The following is a 16,359-nucleotide window of genomic DNA, read 5'->3' as shown; positions in this document are numbered from 1 at the left end:
GGGAACCTCCTTTTCAGCTGGCGTGTGATGGGAGCAAACCACTTTTTAATGCGAATTGGCACACGGGGAAATCTGTCACAACAAAGCTTAAAGTCACGGGGTTATTTTATATGTAGAGCTACCAGTCCTGGAAAGACTTGTTTGCCTTAGCAGTGGGAGCCCATCAGTGGCCCTGGGCTGGCTCGCCATCCACACATTCCAGGCCATTGTGTCCCGGGGCTGATCTGCACCAGTCAGGCCCCTTGTGTGCTAATCTCACACTTACCTGAGCACTTACTCTGCAAAAATAAAAGCATATAGGCTCTTGGTACTCTTATCTCTCCACTGATTTGAAATGTGTAACTTGTAGCCGTGTTACTGTCACTCACATTCACAAAGGAACAACATTAAATGGTGTTGCTGAAAATGAGACAAACCGAAGTGAAGAATAACTGTCACAATGGGAAAATGAAACTTACCTTGTCAAAGATTCCCCTTCCTCTCTCTTCCATGAAGCTGGCCTCTTTGCAAACAGCAAATGCATTTCCACAGGATACACATGGTTTCATCAGGATATGATCCCCTACCGTCCTCTTAACTTTAGAGCAGGTTGTCCACTGAAGTGTTTCAGGTGGTGTGCCACAGGCTGACTAAAATTCAATAATAGTTAAATTGTGTGTGAAAACAAGGTACAGAAATAAATTGAAGCGCAGCTTAGCATATGAGTGAGGACGGATATTCTGTGATTTACCCACCTTAAAGTCTCACAAGGAACCAGAGAACAAACAGTGTTTATTTCATTCTCTAACATTTGGTTTGGTTAACTTCTTATTATCTCTACGAAGTAATTACTGCTGAGGGTGGCCCTTAGCATAGGAAGAGTGGCAACTATGGGAAGATACACCCAGGGATCTGTAGAGCAGAGGCAGAAATCCCACCAAGTGCAGTTGCTGGTGTCCCTGGCAGAGAGAGGCATCATTAATCAGACACCTCAGCCTCAAGAGACGCAAAAATGAAAATGAGGCATTTGTTTGGGTTGGATTGAAAATGGGAACTAGTATCAAAATTTCAAATGAAGTTATGGCATGACCCAGATGTCAGACAGGAGCTGGAAGGCAAATCCTACACAGTAATATGGAAGGGAGTGAATTATGTTTACCTGTAATGCCAACAGGAGGACATGGCTGACGGTCAAACCCAACCAAAGCCCTGCCCCCAGGGCACTGAGCAGCTCACAAACTGCAGCTCCAGAATCCACCCCAATGGATTGGATCCTGCTGAAGGGAACAGTGCAACCACAGCATGTCCTGTGTGCAGAGTCACTTTTAATACAATTACAGTCTTCCATTATGGAGGAAATAAATGTGGGAGGAAACAAAGGACAGACACAGAGAAGCAAAACAGGGGTAGGAAGTAGGAGATATATGCTTACTGCGTCTCATTTGGCTCCACAGGGCTTTAGAAGGGCTGTCATATATCATGACATTTATTATTTCTGCCATGGTACTAGGATGAAAAGTCCATTACAATATCGATCATTTTACTTTGCTCAGCTCTGTGCTGTGTAATACTCAGCATGGCAGAAAAGGCTTCCAAGTGATTTAGAAACAGCCATACAGGGACAACTAGGGGAAAATCAGAGCTTCCCTTAATGGAATTCTCTTTTTAGTGAGCTTTTACAAAACTTAGGAAATTGTATTTTAAGCATGGTTAAAACCACAGCGCAGTTGTAGTCAAACAATCAGAAGCTATAGAGACAGTAGAGATTTCCTATGCAATCTTAATTTACCTGCTGACATAATGAAATCATCTTCAGCTGCCCTGTCCCATGGCTGTCACATAACCTCTCCACTGGGCTCCTCCTCCCTTCACTAGCCAACAGTTTCTGTCCCAGCGAACGAAGGGCCAAAATCTTAACTGGCATCAAACATTCTTCTTGATCTCAAAAAAAGATCATTGCATGCCAGAAAACCCGAATATTTCACTTGCCTGAAATAACTGCATACTGCCATCCCCAGATAGGGCAGCAAGAGGCAGGTGTTAGCTGTCCTCACCCCCATGAGCTGGGGGTACTAGCAGGAGCAATGTGGTGGCTGGGCACTGCGCTGGCAGCACGGACAGAGCACCCTACTGCGTGTCAGGTGAACACCCTGAACACAGGTGAGGGCTGCATCTCCTGGGGCTGCTTTGAGAGGATTTGGCCTTGTGTTTGTAATTGCCCCTCACCTCCAGGCTGGTTTGCAGCCAGTTCATGACAGGGAGCAATGATGGAGGGACCATCCTTACCTGGTTGTCTTCTTTCTTACCCAGAGTCTGCTTTTTGCTGCTGACCCTGCTGTAAGTGGCACTGGAAGTTTTCTTCATCTTCCCTCTTTCTGTAGTGCCTGTTCCATCCCCAGCTTTGCCTGTAGTATATTATTCATGCAGAGCAGCACAAAGAGCTGCATCAGAAGGTCCTTCAGCACCAAACAATGCTGCATAAGGGGAGCAGAGGGAGGCTGGTGAACCAGCTTCTGCTTATAGCAGCACAAGCTGGTGCTGCTCCATCTCTTCTGTAGTTTTGCCTTTCACCTTTCAGGGGATCCTTCTCCTATTGGGGCCCAATTTCAGACATACAACTGCAAAAGGGAGGAATGACAGGTGAGCCAGGATGTCCACAGGGAGGCCCTCGGGTATTGCAGTGATGAAAAGAAGTAAGGTTACACAGATAGATTACAGGTGTCAGTGTCCCAGTGTCCACAGCAGTAAAAATTAAGATAGCCTGAAATTTCTCTCTCTCTCTGTTTTCTTTTCTTCTTTTTTTTTTTTTTTTTTTTTGTCCTTTTTCTTTAAATATTCAGTACAGAATAGCCTCTGGGTCTTGGCCATCTGGCCATGACCCTTCCTGGCTACTGCAAAAATTAACCCTGTCCTGACTGAAACTGGGTGAAAAACCAGGATACTTTAGAACTTTCTGTGTCCTGCAGGTCCCAAAGGTGAGGCCACCTCCCAGAAGGAGCAGTAGGAGTTTGGAGTAGGTGGGGCTGACATGGGTCAGGAAGGGGGTGGCAGCAAAGAACTCCATCAGCCCTGTGTGTGTAAGGCTGGCGAGGCAGAGTGCACCTAACATCCTCTCCCCAGCCATGCCAGATGCCCTTGTCCCATGAGCCACGACTGCCCCTGCAATATCATTTGCTGCTGTGTACTGATATATACCTGCTGCCAGCCCATGGCCCTGCTCTGCTTGTTACACCCCATGAGCTCAATCCCAGAAATGTGTTCTGCATCACTGACAGGGTACGTGAGTTCTGCTGACCACCCACAGGCAGCCAGGACCGTGGAGATGGGAGACAACACCTGGTACTCCACATCAAAGTAGCCTGTTCTGGTGGTCCCTTTTCACATCTTCTCCTGCTCAGCACAAGCTTTGAAATATTGTCCCTGTGGCCCATGATTCCTGCAGGGTCTAGAAGAGCAGACATAAGGCCACGGAGTGGGGCACAGCACAGTCGTGTCCAGTTCCTGATTTTCCTGTGTTTGTTATGCTCCATTTCTACAGCTTCACTGCCAGGGCCTGAGGGGCAGGTCCATTTGGTGTTTGAGTAACATGCAGGATGCTGTTAGTCAACCATAACTTTGTGAGGATGCTCTGGCTCTAAGTTCAGTTAAGATGTTCCCTCATCGCAGCACTGTCAGTTCCCATTTCAAGGTCGACAGCACCATCTAGTGATCCCTAATCAGCTTCCTACATGGTGCTTGCCTTCTCTCAAGTTTCTTCCATGCCCCAGGTGTCCCAGGTGGGCTTTGCCTGTCTATGCCTGCCTACTACACTCTTCCTGCTAGAGGGTTGTTTACTGGAAGGTCTTGCATGGGGAGGCTGATTGCCCTTGGCCACAGTCACAGACCTCAGAGATGGGATGGCAGGATCCAAACTAAATCCCAGACCAGAAAACATGGCAGAGCTGTGTTCCAGACCCCATGTGGCTCAGTGAGAATCTTTCCTGCCCTCCTGGGCAGATTCCACATTTGAAGTAAATCTGCCCAGGGAAAGAAAATAATCCCTCTCATTCTTCCCTTGGGTCTCTGCTATGTTTGACCTCAGCCAAGATGTTGTGTAAGGACCTCAAGCACACCAGTCAAAGGTGGCATTTTGTCTCCAGGGTCCCACTGGCATGCACAGCTCATAGCACAGATGTCAGGAGAGTCAAAAGCTTGGCCAACATTATTTCTGATCTCTCAACTTAGAGCACAGGCAGACAGGCAGCTCCACACCTCCAAAGTGCAGTAGGCCCTTCTGTTCTTTTCCCATTGCACCCCCTGCAAAATACCCTACCAAAAAAAAAATTCTGCTGGATCCATAGACAAGCCAGGAGAGGTTGATGTGTTGTTATCATCCTGCTCCTGCACTGCTGCATTTCACCCTCTCCACAAGAGTCTCTGGGGCCCCTGTGGTGGATAAAAAGGCAGAAGGGTATCATGTTGATGGCAGTATCATATTGTGCCTCTACTCTTCCTAGCGGGGACAATGTGCAAATGTCACTATTGCCTTCTCTCAATTCCTTGGCGCTTCATCAGGGCATCTTGGAGGCTCAAGGTGCTGCAGGGGAGGAAACAGAAGGACACCAAGTTTCTGACTGCTCTTGCTAGGGAATTTTGATGCATCAAGCACCTCCTCCATCAACAAAGTCGTGCCAGGAGAACCATACTATGTGGGATTCATGTGGCAGGCTCTTGTGTTTCTACTTGATTGTTAGGCTACAACGGTTCCATGTTCCCAGTTTGTGCTAGAGGACACTCTTGGAAACCAGGAATCTGAAGCCATGTGGTTATACACATGGATGTGGATCACTGCTCTCAAATTTGCGGAGACAAACCTGGCAAAGTTCTTTCACAACCATTCCAAAGCCATGCAGAACATGATGTATATTTAAAGCCATACATGTGAATCAATTTATTTCCCGGACTTTCCTGAGCTTATCTAATGTGAGCAACAGTATGAAACTGCTCTGCGGGCTAGGTTGAGAGTGTCCAGCAGGATGAGGTTTTATCATCACAGCAGCATTCCAGGGTGGGTTACTGGCTCCTGCACAAAAAACACCTGCAGATCATTTGATATGATTGTATCTATATCAATATGTATATATGTGTGCTTAAAAGCTTCAGCAGGCTTTTGGACAAAGATATTTACTGAACAAATGAACATTTACCACATTTTCAAACTACAGTTTTGAAAATCTTACAGATGAAATAATGAGCTCTGGTTGGATCTCTGATCACAAATGAGTTTAGAGATGTAATGTGTAGCTGTAGGATCTGTGTGAAGCACTGCAAATATCAAAAATCAAATTGAATAGTAGGAATCTCTGGGAGATAAACAACAAATATCATTAGGTCAGTGTATGAGTGTGGGGTACAACCACATCTTGACTACTGTAGGTAGCAATAGGCATGTTGGGGAAAAAAAAGACAAAATAAAGGGCTATTCAATAACAAGAAGCATGGAGAACAAGAAACAAGTGCCTGATGTCTCCCCTAATACAAGAAATAGAGGACATAAAATGAAACTTGTAGGTGGCAGATTAAATATAAAAAAAATAAAGAGGCAGATCCTCAGCCAACACGTAGCAGAGCTGTGCAAGTCACTGCCACAGGATGCTGGGGACGTCAGAATTTCATGAGCATCAGACATGCTCATGGGAAAAGAAAAAGCAGCAAGGGAGAATAGGCAAAAGGCACTGTTCTGTGGCTCAATAAATCCTTGAACAGCTTGGAAGATATTCTGGGGGAAAGATCACTGTAATCTTAGTCTGCTCTCACGCATTTCTGCCAGGCGCTGTTGGAGACACTGTGCTGGCTGAGCACTCAGCATGACCTGGTGTCACACAGACAGATGTTCCCAGCACCTGCAGCTCAAGAGCCCTTGGACCCAGGCTGGGCTCCAGCCCAGTGGGCCCCACAGTGCTGGGTGCAAGATCCACATCCAGAACAGAGTCCAGTTTTGAGGCTGGTCACACAGAGCAGCGGTTTAGGATATTCCGGCCAGCTGTTTCCATCCAGGTGCAGCCAGCTTTGGCAATCCCACAGTGGAAGGCTGTTCAGTGATAGCAGAGGCTCCTACATGCTTGTACTGTCACCTGCATTGGAAACCTACGTCACATGAAGTCTCTGTTGTACTGCTGGTGGTAATCTGCAGCAGGTAAAGACAGAAAGGTGACAAAATATTCACACAATTATCTCAATGTTCATGTCACGAGTCTATCCTATAGTGGGGAAAACTAATCCCTGGAGGAAGGTTACTTAGGGCCTTGGTTCCTGGATGACACAAATGAAAAACATACAGACCCCATGTTTATTTCTGTGTATTTCTCAAACCAGTTGGGAACCTGGTCGTGAATGGTACGTGTTTGGGAGATGTAGGCTTTCAAAAAGTGGGAGGTGGGTTTGCCAGTAGTTGGGGCCCTGTGGTATGTTAGCTCTCAGAATAACCTATAACTTCCTTTCAGAAAGGCTTTCCAGCTTCCTCAAGAATAAATTCTTCAATTTCATCTAAAATTTGGAAGTCTGAGTGCTGACAGCAACATTAAAATAAGAGTTCCTATCAGTCTTGTACTGCATCTACATGCTACCACTGTGTCACACTCACCTGCATCATCTTGTATGTTCTGGTCTTGGCATGTGGCCGGAACACCTCCCATGTGCCCAGGCATCCTTCAGAGCAAGCGGCACATGGCAGTGCTGGAGCTGAGCAGGACACCAGGTGGATCAGCTCCTGAGGGTCCACGAGGTCCGTGATGCCATCCCTCTGTGTGCTGTCATGGTCACCATGGTGTCCACAACAGGTTGTATCAGACACAATCTAAACAGATGCAGTTGCAAACCCACAATTTATGTTGGCCATAGAGGAGCAGAAGTCAACTGAGGGGGTCTCTGACACTCATTTGTTAGACCTGGCACACATTTTTTATTGCCACCTGCTGCCAGCATCCAAGGTCCCTGCAGGACCATGGTGCTCCTAGAACCATCCCATAACACCCCTGCTCCTCCCTGTGATGCTGAGGCCTCTGGCCCACAGAGGTTCCTCTGGTTTTACTTTACAGCACATAGCATTGTTGAAGAATTGTTTCCAAAACTAATAGACCTTTAAAAAAGTCATTCCATGTAATGAAAAAAAGATCAGAGTCTCAGCTAATATAAATGTCATTAGTCTCTGTAAGAATATCATCCTCCAGATAAACCCGCTGGATGTAGAGCAAGGATGATTTTGGCTTATTGGTTTCTTATTAATATATTGGAATACTTGGATCAGTTCTGCAGCCCCATTCTGCCCGGGATCTCCACTGAGTGAGAACAGTGTCACCACTGAGACAGCCCCCTGCTCTCCAAGGCCCCGTGCTCCAGGTCTTCTTCTCATCAGTAGCAACATGAAACCATTTTCATCGCAGCTCTGGGCTCTGATATCATCATCAGATCAGCAGAACTCTTTCCTAACTAATGAAAAGTCTGGGAGCTCCCGGGGACTCAAGCCGAGCTCAGGCTGAGGACTCGCACCTGCGGCCCCTCGTGGGTCCGTGGGCCGCCCGTGGGTCGGGCATGAATGGGTTAAAACCGAGCGCTGGGGCAGGGCCGGGCCGGCGGGGCCCTGGCGGGGTCCGGGCGCCAGAGGGCGCTCTGGAACCGCAGATCCGGCACGGAGCCGCGTCCAGAGCCGGGCGGGACGGGCGGGAGAGGGACAGAGAGCCCGGGGGGACAAAACCGGGGACAGAGAGCCCGGGGGACAAAAACTGGGGACAGAGAGCCCGGGGGGACAAAACTGGGGACAGAGAGCACGAGGGGACAAAACTGGGGACAGAGAGCACGAGGGGACAAAACTGGGGACAGAGAGCCCAGGGGGACAAAAACTGGGGACAGAGAGCACGAGGGGACAAAACTGGGGACAGAGAGCCCAGGGGGACAAAAACTGGGGACAGAACCTGAGGACAGAGAGCCTGGGGGGACAGAACCTGGGGACAGCACTGGGGACAGTAAATGGGGACAGCACCTGGGACAGCACCTGGGGACAGAAACTAGGAACAGAACCTGGGACAGCACCTGGGGACAGCACCTGGACGCAGCGCCCTAATTGTATCCCCACGGGAGCGCGGCCTGCAAACACTGAACCCTGTGCTAGAGAAACACAACATTGTGCTAACAAAACATTGCCGAAGTCTTGAACTCAACCTCAGTCCTTGCAGTGTTCAATCCTGGCTGGATTTACCTTGCTTTTATGAAGGTGTAACTTATCAGCAACTGTGCTGCATTCAGGCCGATTTAATCAACATTAAATTTGGCCCTTTGGGTATCTTAAGCTGTTACAGATGACTCTTATTTTCTGCAAAACCAAACTTCCCAGTACCATCATCTATCCTGAGACTCTATGGAAATACAGTCACCTGAACCAGGCAGGGAGCATCAGGAAATTCCTTGGTAAAATCCCTGTGCTCTCCAAGCAGGCCTGAATAAATAAATGGCCACGATTGCAGGGACTGCAGCAGCCAGACCTTCTCTGGGTGGTCTTACTGCTAGAGAACAACAACAAATACACACAGGAGCAGATGACTTATCCAAAGCCTCTGCTTCCAGCCCTGGAAACTCTTCCTGGAGCACACGGCATTGCCACCCTCAGCTCTGCCAGCAGACTTCTCCTCTCATGATGAGCACAGTGTCACACACTGTCACCAGCGTTAGCACTTCAGGTGATTTTCTGCTTGTAGGCAACAACTGAACCATGGAGTAGCAAACACAGAATGGAAGAGGTTCAAGTAACAAACCAGAAAGGATTAAATCTGCAGCAAAGTGCAGGACTGCCCAGCGGGTTCGGGTGAGCCCTGGAGCAGGTCAAATCCTGCAGGTTTCCTAGGGAAGGGAATCCTGGAGCTGGAGGGATCTCTCTATGTCATTCCAAGGATCACAGCTCAATAACAGAGAGACAGATAATAGCATTTGAACACTATCTCCTTCAATTCAATTGTATTGATTTATTGCCTGTCCAATGAGGCCATCAAGTGTACAAAATGGTTAATCTTATTTTTTTTCCCTGCTGTCTGTTCAGAGGAGTGAAGTTGTAAACACTGATCCATGCAAGGAGGGTGGCAGGGGAGATACATTGAACTTTTTTCAAGGCAAATGCTGATTTGTGTCTGTGCAAAGCGAATCCAATTTTAGCACAGGGCAAAGGAAGGACACAAGCCCTTCCCACTCCAGACTCCCAGGGGAAAGCTGGTCCACCTGAGTGGTTTGGACCCACCTTGCTGACCCACCTCCCTGGCATCACCGCACTCACTTAGCCTCTGGGAGGTGGCAGGAGCCCCAACATCACCAGCCTGGGTCAAGTGACCCCAAACCCACCTGGGGGCTGTGGGGCAGCCTCCCTCCTTTTAATACACAATGACCTCCATGATTTACCTAATTCCCAGCCTTCCCCAGCTCAGGGAGGGAAGCAATGGTCCAGCCCATCCCAAGCAGATCCAAGTCAGGCAGGGCATGGCTGTAGTTTGAAATGCACCACTGCAAAACAGAGAGTGATGTGTACAGTGTGGCCAGCGGGTCCCTGCTCCAGTGCCTGATGCCCGGGAGAGAAGGAAAATTAGTTATTTTTTAAAAAATATTTTCTTTCAAAATGTACATTTGCAATTAAAGGCTGAGTATACTCTATATTTTATTAATGATGTGGGATAGCAAGGCATTTTAAAGCTTTCTATTTTGATGATTTTTTTAGGAGGAGGAAGGGAAGGAATTGAAATGGAAAACTTAACACTTATGATTTCAAAAATTTGGCTTATATTTTAGGTTCTGGTAACATGCAATTACAGGCACTTAGAAAGAATTCCCTTTTTTATAGTATGCCCTAGAGCATAAAATTAAGAGGCCAATTCAGGCTTTGTACTGCTTTCAGAGGCAGTTTGCTGCAGCATAGATCAACACGGAGACTGACTGTCGCCTTTCTATTGAATTAGGTCTATATTTTTGACAAGTATGGCAGCAGTATCATCACTTTAATCACCAACAATCCGTTGTGTCTCTTTATGCTAATAAATAAAACATTCTGTGTTAAATATTTCCCAGTAAGCACTTGAAGACCTGAAATCACCACTCCTCCTATATACGTTTCCAAGTAAAATAATATAATGGTAATAAAATCAAATGATGTCTAGGAGTTTTATAGACAACTAATAGCAGTTATTGCAAAGTGCACATCAGATACCAATTGAAGGTTACATTTCTCTTTAATATAATATAGCATGCATATTTCACTAACTGTCTCTGTATATCAAATGAATTAAGCAGTAGGATGATATCAGTCAAAAATGGAGTTCTTAAAGAGAGGTCTTTAGGCAGAAGAGTTTTACTGGAGCTGTGTGTTAAGAGTGGGAACACTGGCTGCAAAATATGGGAAAATCATCCCAGGTTACTGAGGAGTTGCCCAAGAAACGTCCTGACAGTTCCAGCTAGCCCTGTCTATGCACTGGGGTTTTGCTCCAGGGATTGATGTGTGCAAGGGTCTCACAAATCATCATGGAAATGGCTGGGAGGAACCCCCAGCCCACCATCCATCCTCTGCTCTGGAAGATCTGGAGCCATAATGGCAAAGCAGAGGTGGAGGTCTTAGAATAAACACACACGGGTGTGTGAGCCCACAAAGACACCCCAGCTCCTGCCATGTGTTCTGCAGGGCTCTGGCAGCAGCTCAGCCAAGGCTCAGGGATGGGCTCCTGCAGCCCAGGGTGTACCATGGGGCCACTGTCTGCCCTCCCCCGTGGCAGCACTTCCCTTTCTCCCACCATGCATGGGGCCCTGGACTGTCCAGATCCTCCTCCCCCATGCTGCTTGGTCATCCCAGGGCTCCTCAAGCCCTGCAGCCCCTTTGCTGCTGGAGCGACTCCACACCAGCACTGGGAGCACAGCACGGTCCAGGAGACCCAGCGCAGCTCCAAAAGCACACCTTGTCCTCAATCTCCTTGATTTCCCTGGCTTCATTCCCACACTTCACTCTGGAGTCTGAGAGCCTTGGAGTCACCCTAAAGAAACCCTTTCCTAAACTTCAGATCTGCTTGTTGAGAGATTTTTCCCATACCCGTTACTAACATAGCTGATACATTCAGGGGGCCTCGCCTCAGTCAACATGAATTGTAAACCATTTCTCTAATCCCCTCAACAATACCCTTCCCCAAGCCTTTTTTCTATCTTAATTAGATATTCTATCCCTTCGGTTTAAAATAGTATTTAATTTCACTTAATGATTTCAACAAAAAATATTAGGATTCCCCAAACAGACATGTTCCCTCTGAATTCTCTCATTCTTTTTTCCAAGGGCTTCAGTTTCATCTTTTTGTTGCTTTGTCAAAACACAGCTAATTGACTGTCCTGAAAGTACAATTTTAGTAATTTCTCTCAATGAAGCATTGCTGCCTCCTCTATTAACACTGTCTAATTGGACTTTGAATCCCCAGCCAGTGACTTCACCCATGCTACAGGCCCGGATCACTGCAACAGTAAATATCAGCATCCCAGTTAAATGTAGGTTGGCTCACATTCCCCCAAAATTGGCTTTCTGCTCCTTAGAGTCCAATCTGATGTAATATTACATTAACCATTTTTTTCTCTGGGAACTGGAGGGAGGGAGGGAGGGAGGAGAAGCTGCAGCGCAGATCTGCGTTTCCTCTGCTCGCAGAGCGCGTTTGCTCCCGGCGCCGGCGGGGAGGGAGCGCTGCGGGCTGGCAGGAGCTCTGCAGCCTCCCAGCCCTCATTTCCACCTTCTCTGTTAGCAGCTTCAGCTGCAGACTGCACAGCAGGCAAGGACACAGCAGCGCTGATCACCACAGGCCCCACAGCTCCAGAGGGGTACCTGCCACCCAACTCCATCACCCAACAATGGACCCCAGCACAACTCTGCTGTGGGCAGCAGAAGTCATTTCTCTTTTTTTGCCCTCCTTCTCCATAATACAGGCTGTATGACACGTGGCTTTCAACCATCGAGGGCTTGGCACATACTGGGGGGCTGGGAAGGTTGAGTGGCCGTGCCACACTGCAGCAGCAGCAAACCACCCCCGGGCTTCATCTGCAGCCGCTCTAATTATCTCAGAGCATCTGCCATTAAAACGCAAGATCAGGCCAGCTACAAGTAGGAAACAGAAACAGAACTCTTCACTGATGCCTGCAACAGGCACCAAAGGCGTATAACTCTGCATAATTGCTAATTGTTATTACTATCGCAGGTGATGCCAGAATTGCCCAGAGATGCCTCTTGCTCCTTGTGCCCCTGTGGGATTTGGGGGAAGGCTGAATCCCACGACGAGCACTGGCAGCGGCCCCAGCAGGGACCCCCCCCCCGGCAAAGCTGCCCCTGGGGCCTGCAAAGCCCTGTCAGAAACCCTCAGCAGAAGCCTCACCAGCAGCCAAAATCGCAAGGGACAGAGTTAAGTGCGAGTTCAAGCGCGATGAGGGCGAGCGAGCTCTGCAGGCCCGGCCCTGTGAGGGCCCGGCCCCGTGAGGGCCAGAGCCGCACAAAGCGCCCCCGCTGCGCCACGTCCGCGTTCAGCTCCCGCCGCCAGAGCTCCGGGGCCTAATGAAGCCACTTGACCTCTTGCTACCCCCATTCTCCGATCTCCAAAGAGGGTATTAATGCTCCTGACACACGGGCAGTCAGGGGCTGGGGGTGGGTTTGACACGGGCTGTTCCAGCCCTGCTTACAGCTCTGCAACAGCACAGCCTAAAAACACCCTAAGATTCCCCCGTTCTGTTGTCTCGAAGAGCTCCTTACAGTACACAACACTATTAGATGTTTTTTCCCCTTTGCCACTGCATTCCTGTGCCCCCAGCAGGGTTCAGCTAGGATCTAATTTTGTATTTCTGAACTGGATTTTGATTGCTCACACTCAGACCACTTCACTACCACACCGCTCCAGGTGTGAAACCCTCATAAAGCTGACCAAGCAGCGCCATTTCTGCTCTGAGCGTGCACAACCCACTTGCAAACGTATAGCTGAATGATTCCTTTGCTCCCCTGCAGCGACTCACCAACTGCTTGTCCTTGCCCAGTGCCCAGCCTGGAGGCTCAAAGCTCCAGGGTACGGTTTGGAGCCTCATCCAGGTTTGATCCCAGGACCAGGCTGTGGAGCAAAGCAGGACCCCGCTTTCAGAGATGTTGGGATCAGCTCATTCTGTGCTGCAAGAAAACACTCCAGCAATTAATGTTTCTTGTAAACATACCATAGGTGGGGGTAAAAGCCCACAAACTGAGAAGCCAGAAGCTTTTTTTGTGATTTAGTTTCTTATTGGAATATACAACCAAGGAAGAAAAGACATCTTTGATAAGACTGACATTAGAAGCAGCCAGTGAAATTAAAACTCCAGGGAATGGCCTGCCCTTTTCTTGTCAGGCAGGTATACAGATTCCCTGCTGAGCACGTCAAGATACTCATAAAGATACCCTTTAAGATACTCATAAATACTAGGGACAAAACTTTAAAATAAAGAAGGGAAGGGCTTCTGCCTCCTTCAGTTTTGGCAGACCAGTTTCAGATGCTTTAAAGGGCCTGGCTTCAATCTGAGTACTCCTTCTCCTGCCCCAGAAGGGGACCCAGCCCCAAGAAGGCACCAGCACACCTGGTTTTGGGGCTGGAGCATCTCATGTTTCTGCTGCCTTCCACAAGCTCTGCTCTAAATGATGCTAAAGAAAACCAGTCTCAGAGCCCCACAGTGAGCTTGGAGCTGCATCCAGAACTCAACAGCACATGTACGCAGAGGATTGATAGATAAAACCACTTCAAATGCATCCCCCCTTATTTCTGCAGGCTTGTGGAGCGGGAGCAGGAGGACTCATGAGCTCTAAGCTCAGAGGTGCTGGGAGTTTTGTTCCTGGACAAATCTCCAGTAACTTCTTGGAGCTCAGATAAATGCTTTGATTTATTCTCATTGGCCTCATTCTCTTCTTTCATTTTTACAGATTATACCTTACCCTGAAAGCCCATTTTTTCACAATGGTGAACAGCCCATTCTGTGTCTGGGTTCTTTATCTCAGGGCAGTGGGGATCAAGCTTTTAAATTCAGTTGTCTTCTCCCCAGTCCTGCTCCCAGCAGCATCTTCCAGCTTCCACCAGCCCCGCACAGAGAGCCCTGCTCCCATGAGCACCTTGCCAGTGTGCACTCACTGCACACTCATGGATCTAAATGAGCACCATTCCTTGTGCTTCCACATTTTAGGAATATATTTATCTTGTTTATAAGAAGATAATAATCTTACAGCAATCTTGCAGTGAGCACTTAAATAATGTTACAAATAAGCAGTTGTGTATGTGTTCAACCATAAGAACAAGGGAGGCGAGGTGACTTAAACCCACCCCTGATTTTGCTGTAACAGCCTGTGGCCCACATACTGGGCCATGTAGCCATAGCAGCAGCTAGCCGGGCTCACAAGAGGGCTTTCCTAATAAATTCAGATTAACAGAGAACAAGTTCCTCCTCCCCACCTCTTTCACAGCCTCTAAAACCAGACACCCAGGCCCTCTCTGACACGTGTGTACCACCTGAGCCTCACACCAACATTACATGTCATTAACAAAACATAAACCAGTGGTTGCATCTTAACGGGAAAAGTGAAATCTCTTTATGCAGTTAAAGAAAGATACCTTGTCCAGTCATTAAGTGATTAACTTACCTAAGAAATAACAGCACTAGGGCTGTCAGACTGGCACACAAACACTAAAAAGAGCAGGGATCAGATATCATATTAGGCTAATTATAAAGAGAAGAAAAGACAGGCAGAAGCATAAAATAGCCATGTGGACAGTATTTTGCTGGAGTTTTTCTTTACACAGAAAAAGCTCTGAACATGTTCTGCAAAAAAGATATATGGGTATTAAAACCATTTCTCTCCTGGTTTCCCTAATTTAGTGCTGTACGTGAGGAGGCAGCACATGTTCAGACAACCTTCCAGGTTGTGTGAAGCAGTGGCCAAATCTTCATACAGACCAAACTTCAAGTGAACAGAAATCCTTAAATCCCTGCACAATCAACCTGGAGCACAATTCCAGGTCCTGGAGGCTTTGCAGAGCAGAAGTGAGGCAGCACAGCCCATCCCACCCACCTCCTGCTCACCCCCCTGCTATGGCCATGTTCCTCCTCTGGAGCAGGCACAGAAGTCCCCGAGATTCCTGGAGCCTGGGTGCACTCAGTTCCTTATCAGCCTGGTGTGTTCATCAGAGTCACCCAGCCCTGATGTCCAAAGATGCTTGATTTCCCTCCAAGAGAAACTGAGTGCCTTTCCTTCAATTTCTGCCCTGTTAATGCTTCCAGAACTGAAGTTTACCTTTCTGACCTGGTTTTGGTCAGGCTATTCCATACCACCTCATGTCATTGCTGGGGCCAGGAAAAAGGGACACTCTGGCTTCTAAGAAGAAGCACATGGCTACCAGTGGGAAAATGTGGCGGCATTGTCCACGTTCTTCCTTGCTCAGGGTCCATGTGGATGCAGCCTGCTGCACACAACCAGAGTGAGGTTATCTGTGACAGCCTTTGGCACCTGCCAAAATCCCGGCACCTGAGAGACTTGGGAGGCAAAAAGCAGGGAGCACAGCACTGGGAGGAACCTCTAGAATTGAATGGAGGTCGTGAGGATCTCAATTATAAATTTAGGTTAACATCAGTTAAACATCAATTTAGTGGGAGCCGATGAGTTGCAAACCCATCTTTGGGTAGGAGGCTGCCCACTGTGCTCTGCCAGCCAGCCAAGCACAGACCTGCCCTCCCCTTCCAACCATGGACAGCTACAGCCCCCAGCTGTGCAGGGATGTACTGATACTGAGGGATATCCAACCCCTCGTCCAATTGTGCAGGACATCATACACAGCAAAGTTTTCCAACACAACCAAAGTACTGACCTGACAGCTCAGGACCTGGGAACAAATGACTGGGACAGCCAGAAGTATCTGGTCACTGTTCAGGGAAAAGGGATGTGGGTTTCCATTTTTAACACTTGCATCCTCTTTAAAGCTTTTTCCCCCCCACCTAAAACCTAATATTAATAATGATGGCTGGTCCTACTTTCCTTGAAGTAATGCCAATTTTAATGCATTTTTTTAATATAACTATAGTGCTATTGAGGAACAAGTAGTAAGTGATAGATACTTTAATGCGAGTCAATATGTATTTGTATGTGCTTTATGACTTAATCAATATTGCTACATTAGCAAGAATAAATATGGTGTTTCCTTTTCTGGCCTTGGAAAGAACAAATAAGGAAAGTCACATGCTGAAGTTTAGGAATGAATAAAATCTCCACATTGCCCAGACAATTCAGTAAATTTCTTGACATTCATTTGTTCTCCAGAGCAGAGGAAATACGTCCTAGGCTGCACAGGCAACACT

The sequence above is a fragment of the Camarhynchus parvulus genome, chromosome 13 (assembly GCF_901933205.1).
Source record: "Camarhynchus parvulus chromosome 13, STF_HiC, whole genome shotgun sequence".
Taxonomy (NCBI): Eukaryota; Metazoa; Chordata; class Aves; order Passeriformes; family Thraupidae; genus Camarhynchus; species Camarhynchus parvulus.
Note: the sequence above shows the minus strand (reverse complement) of the source record.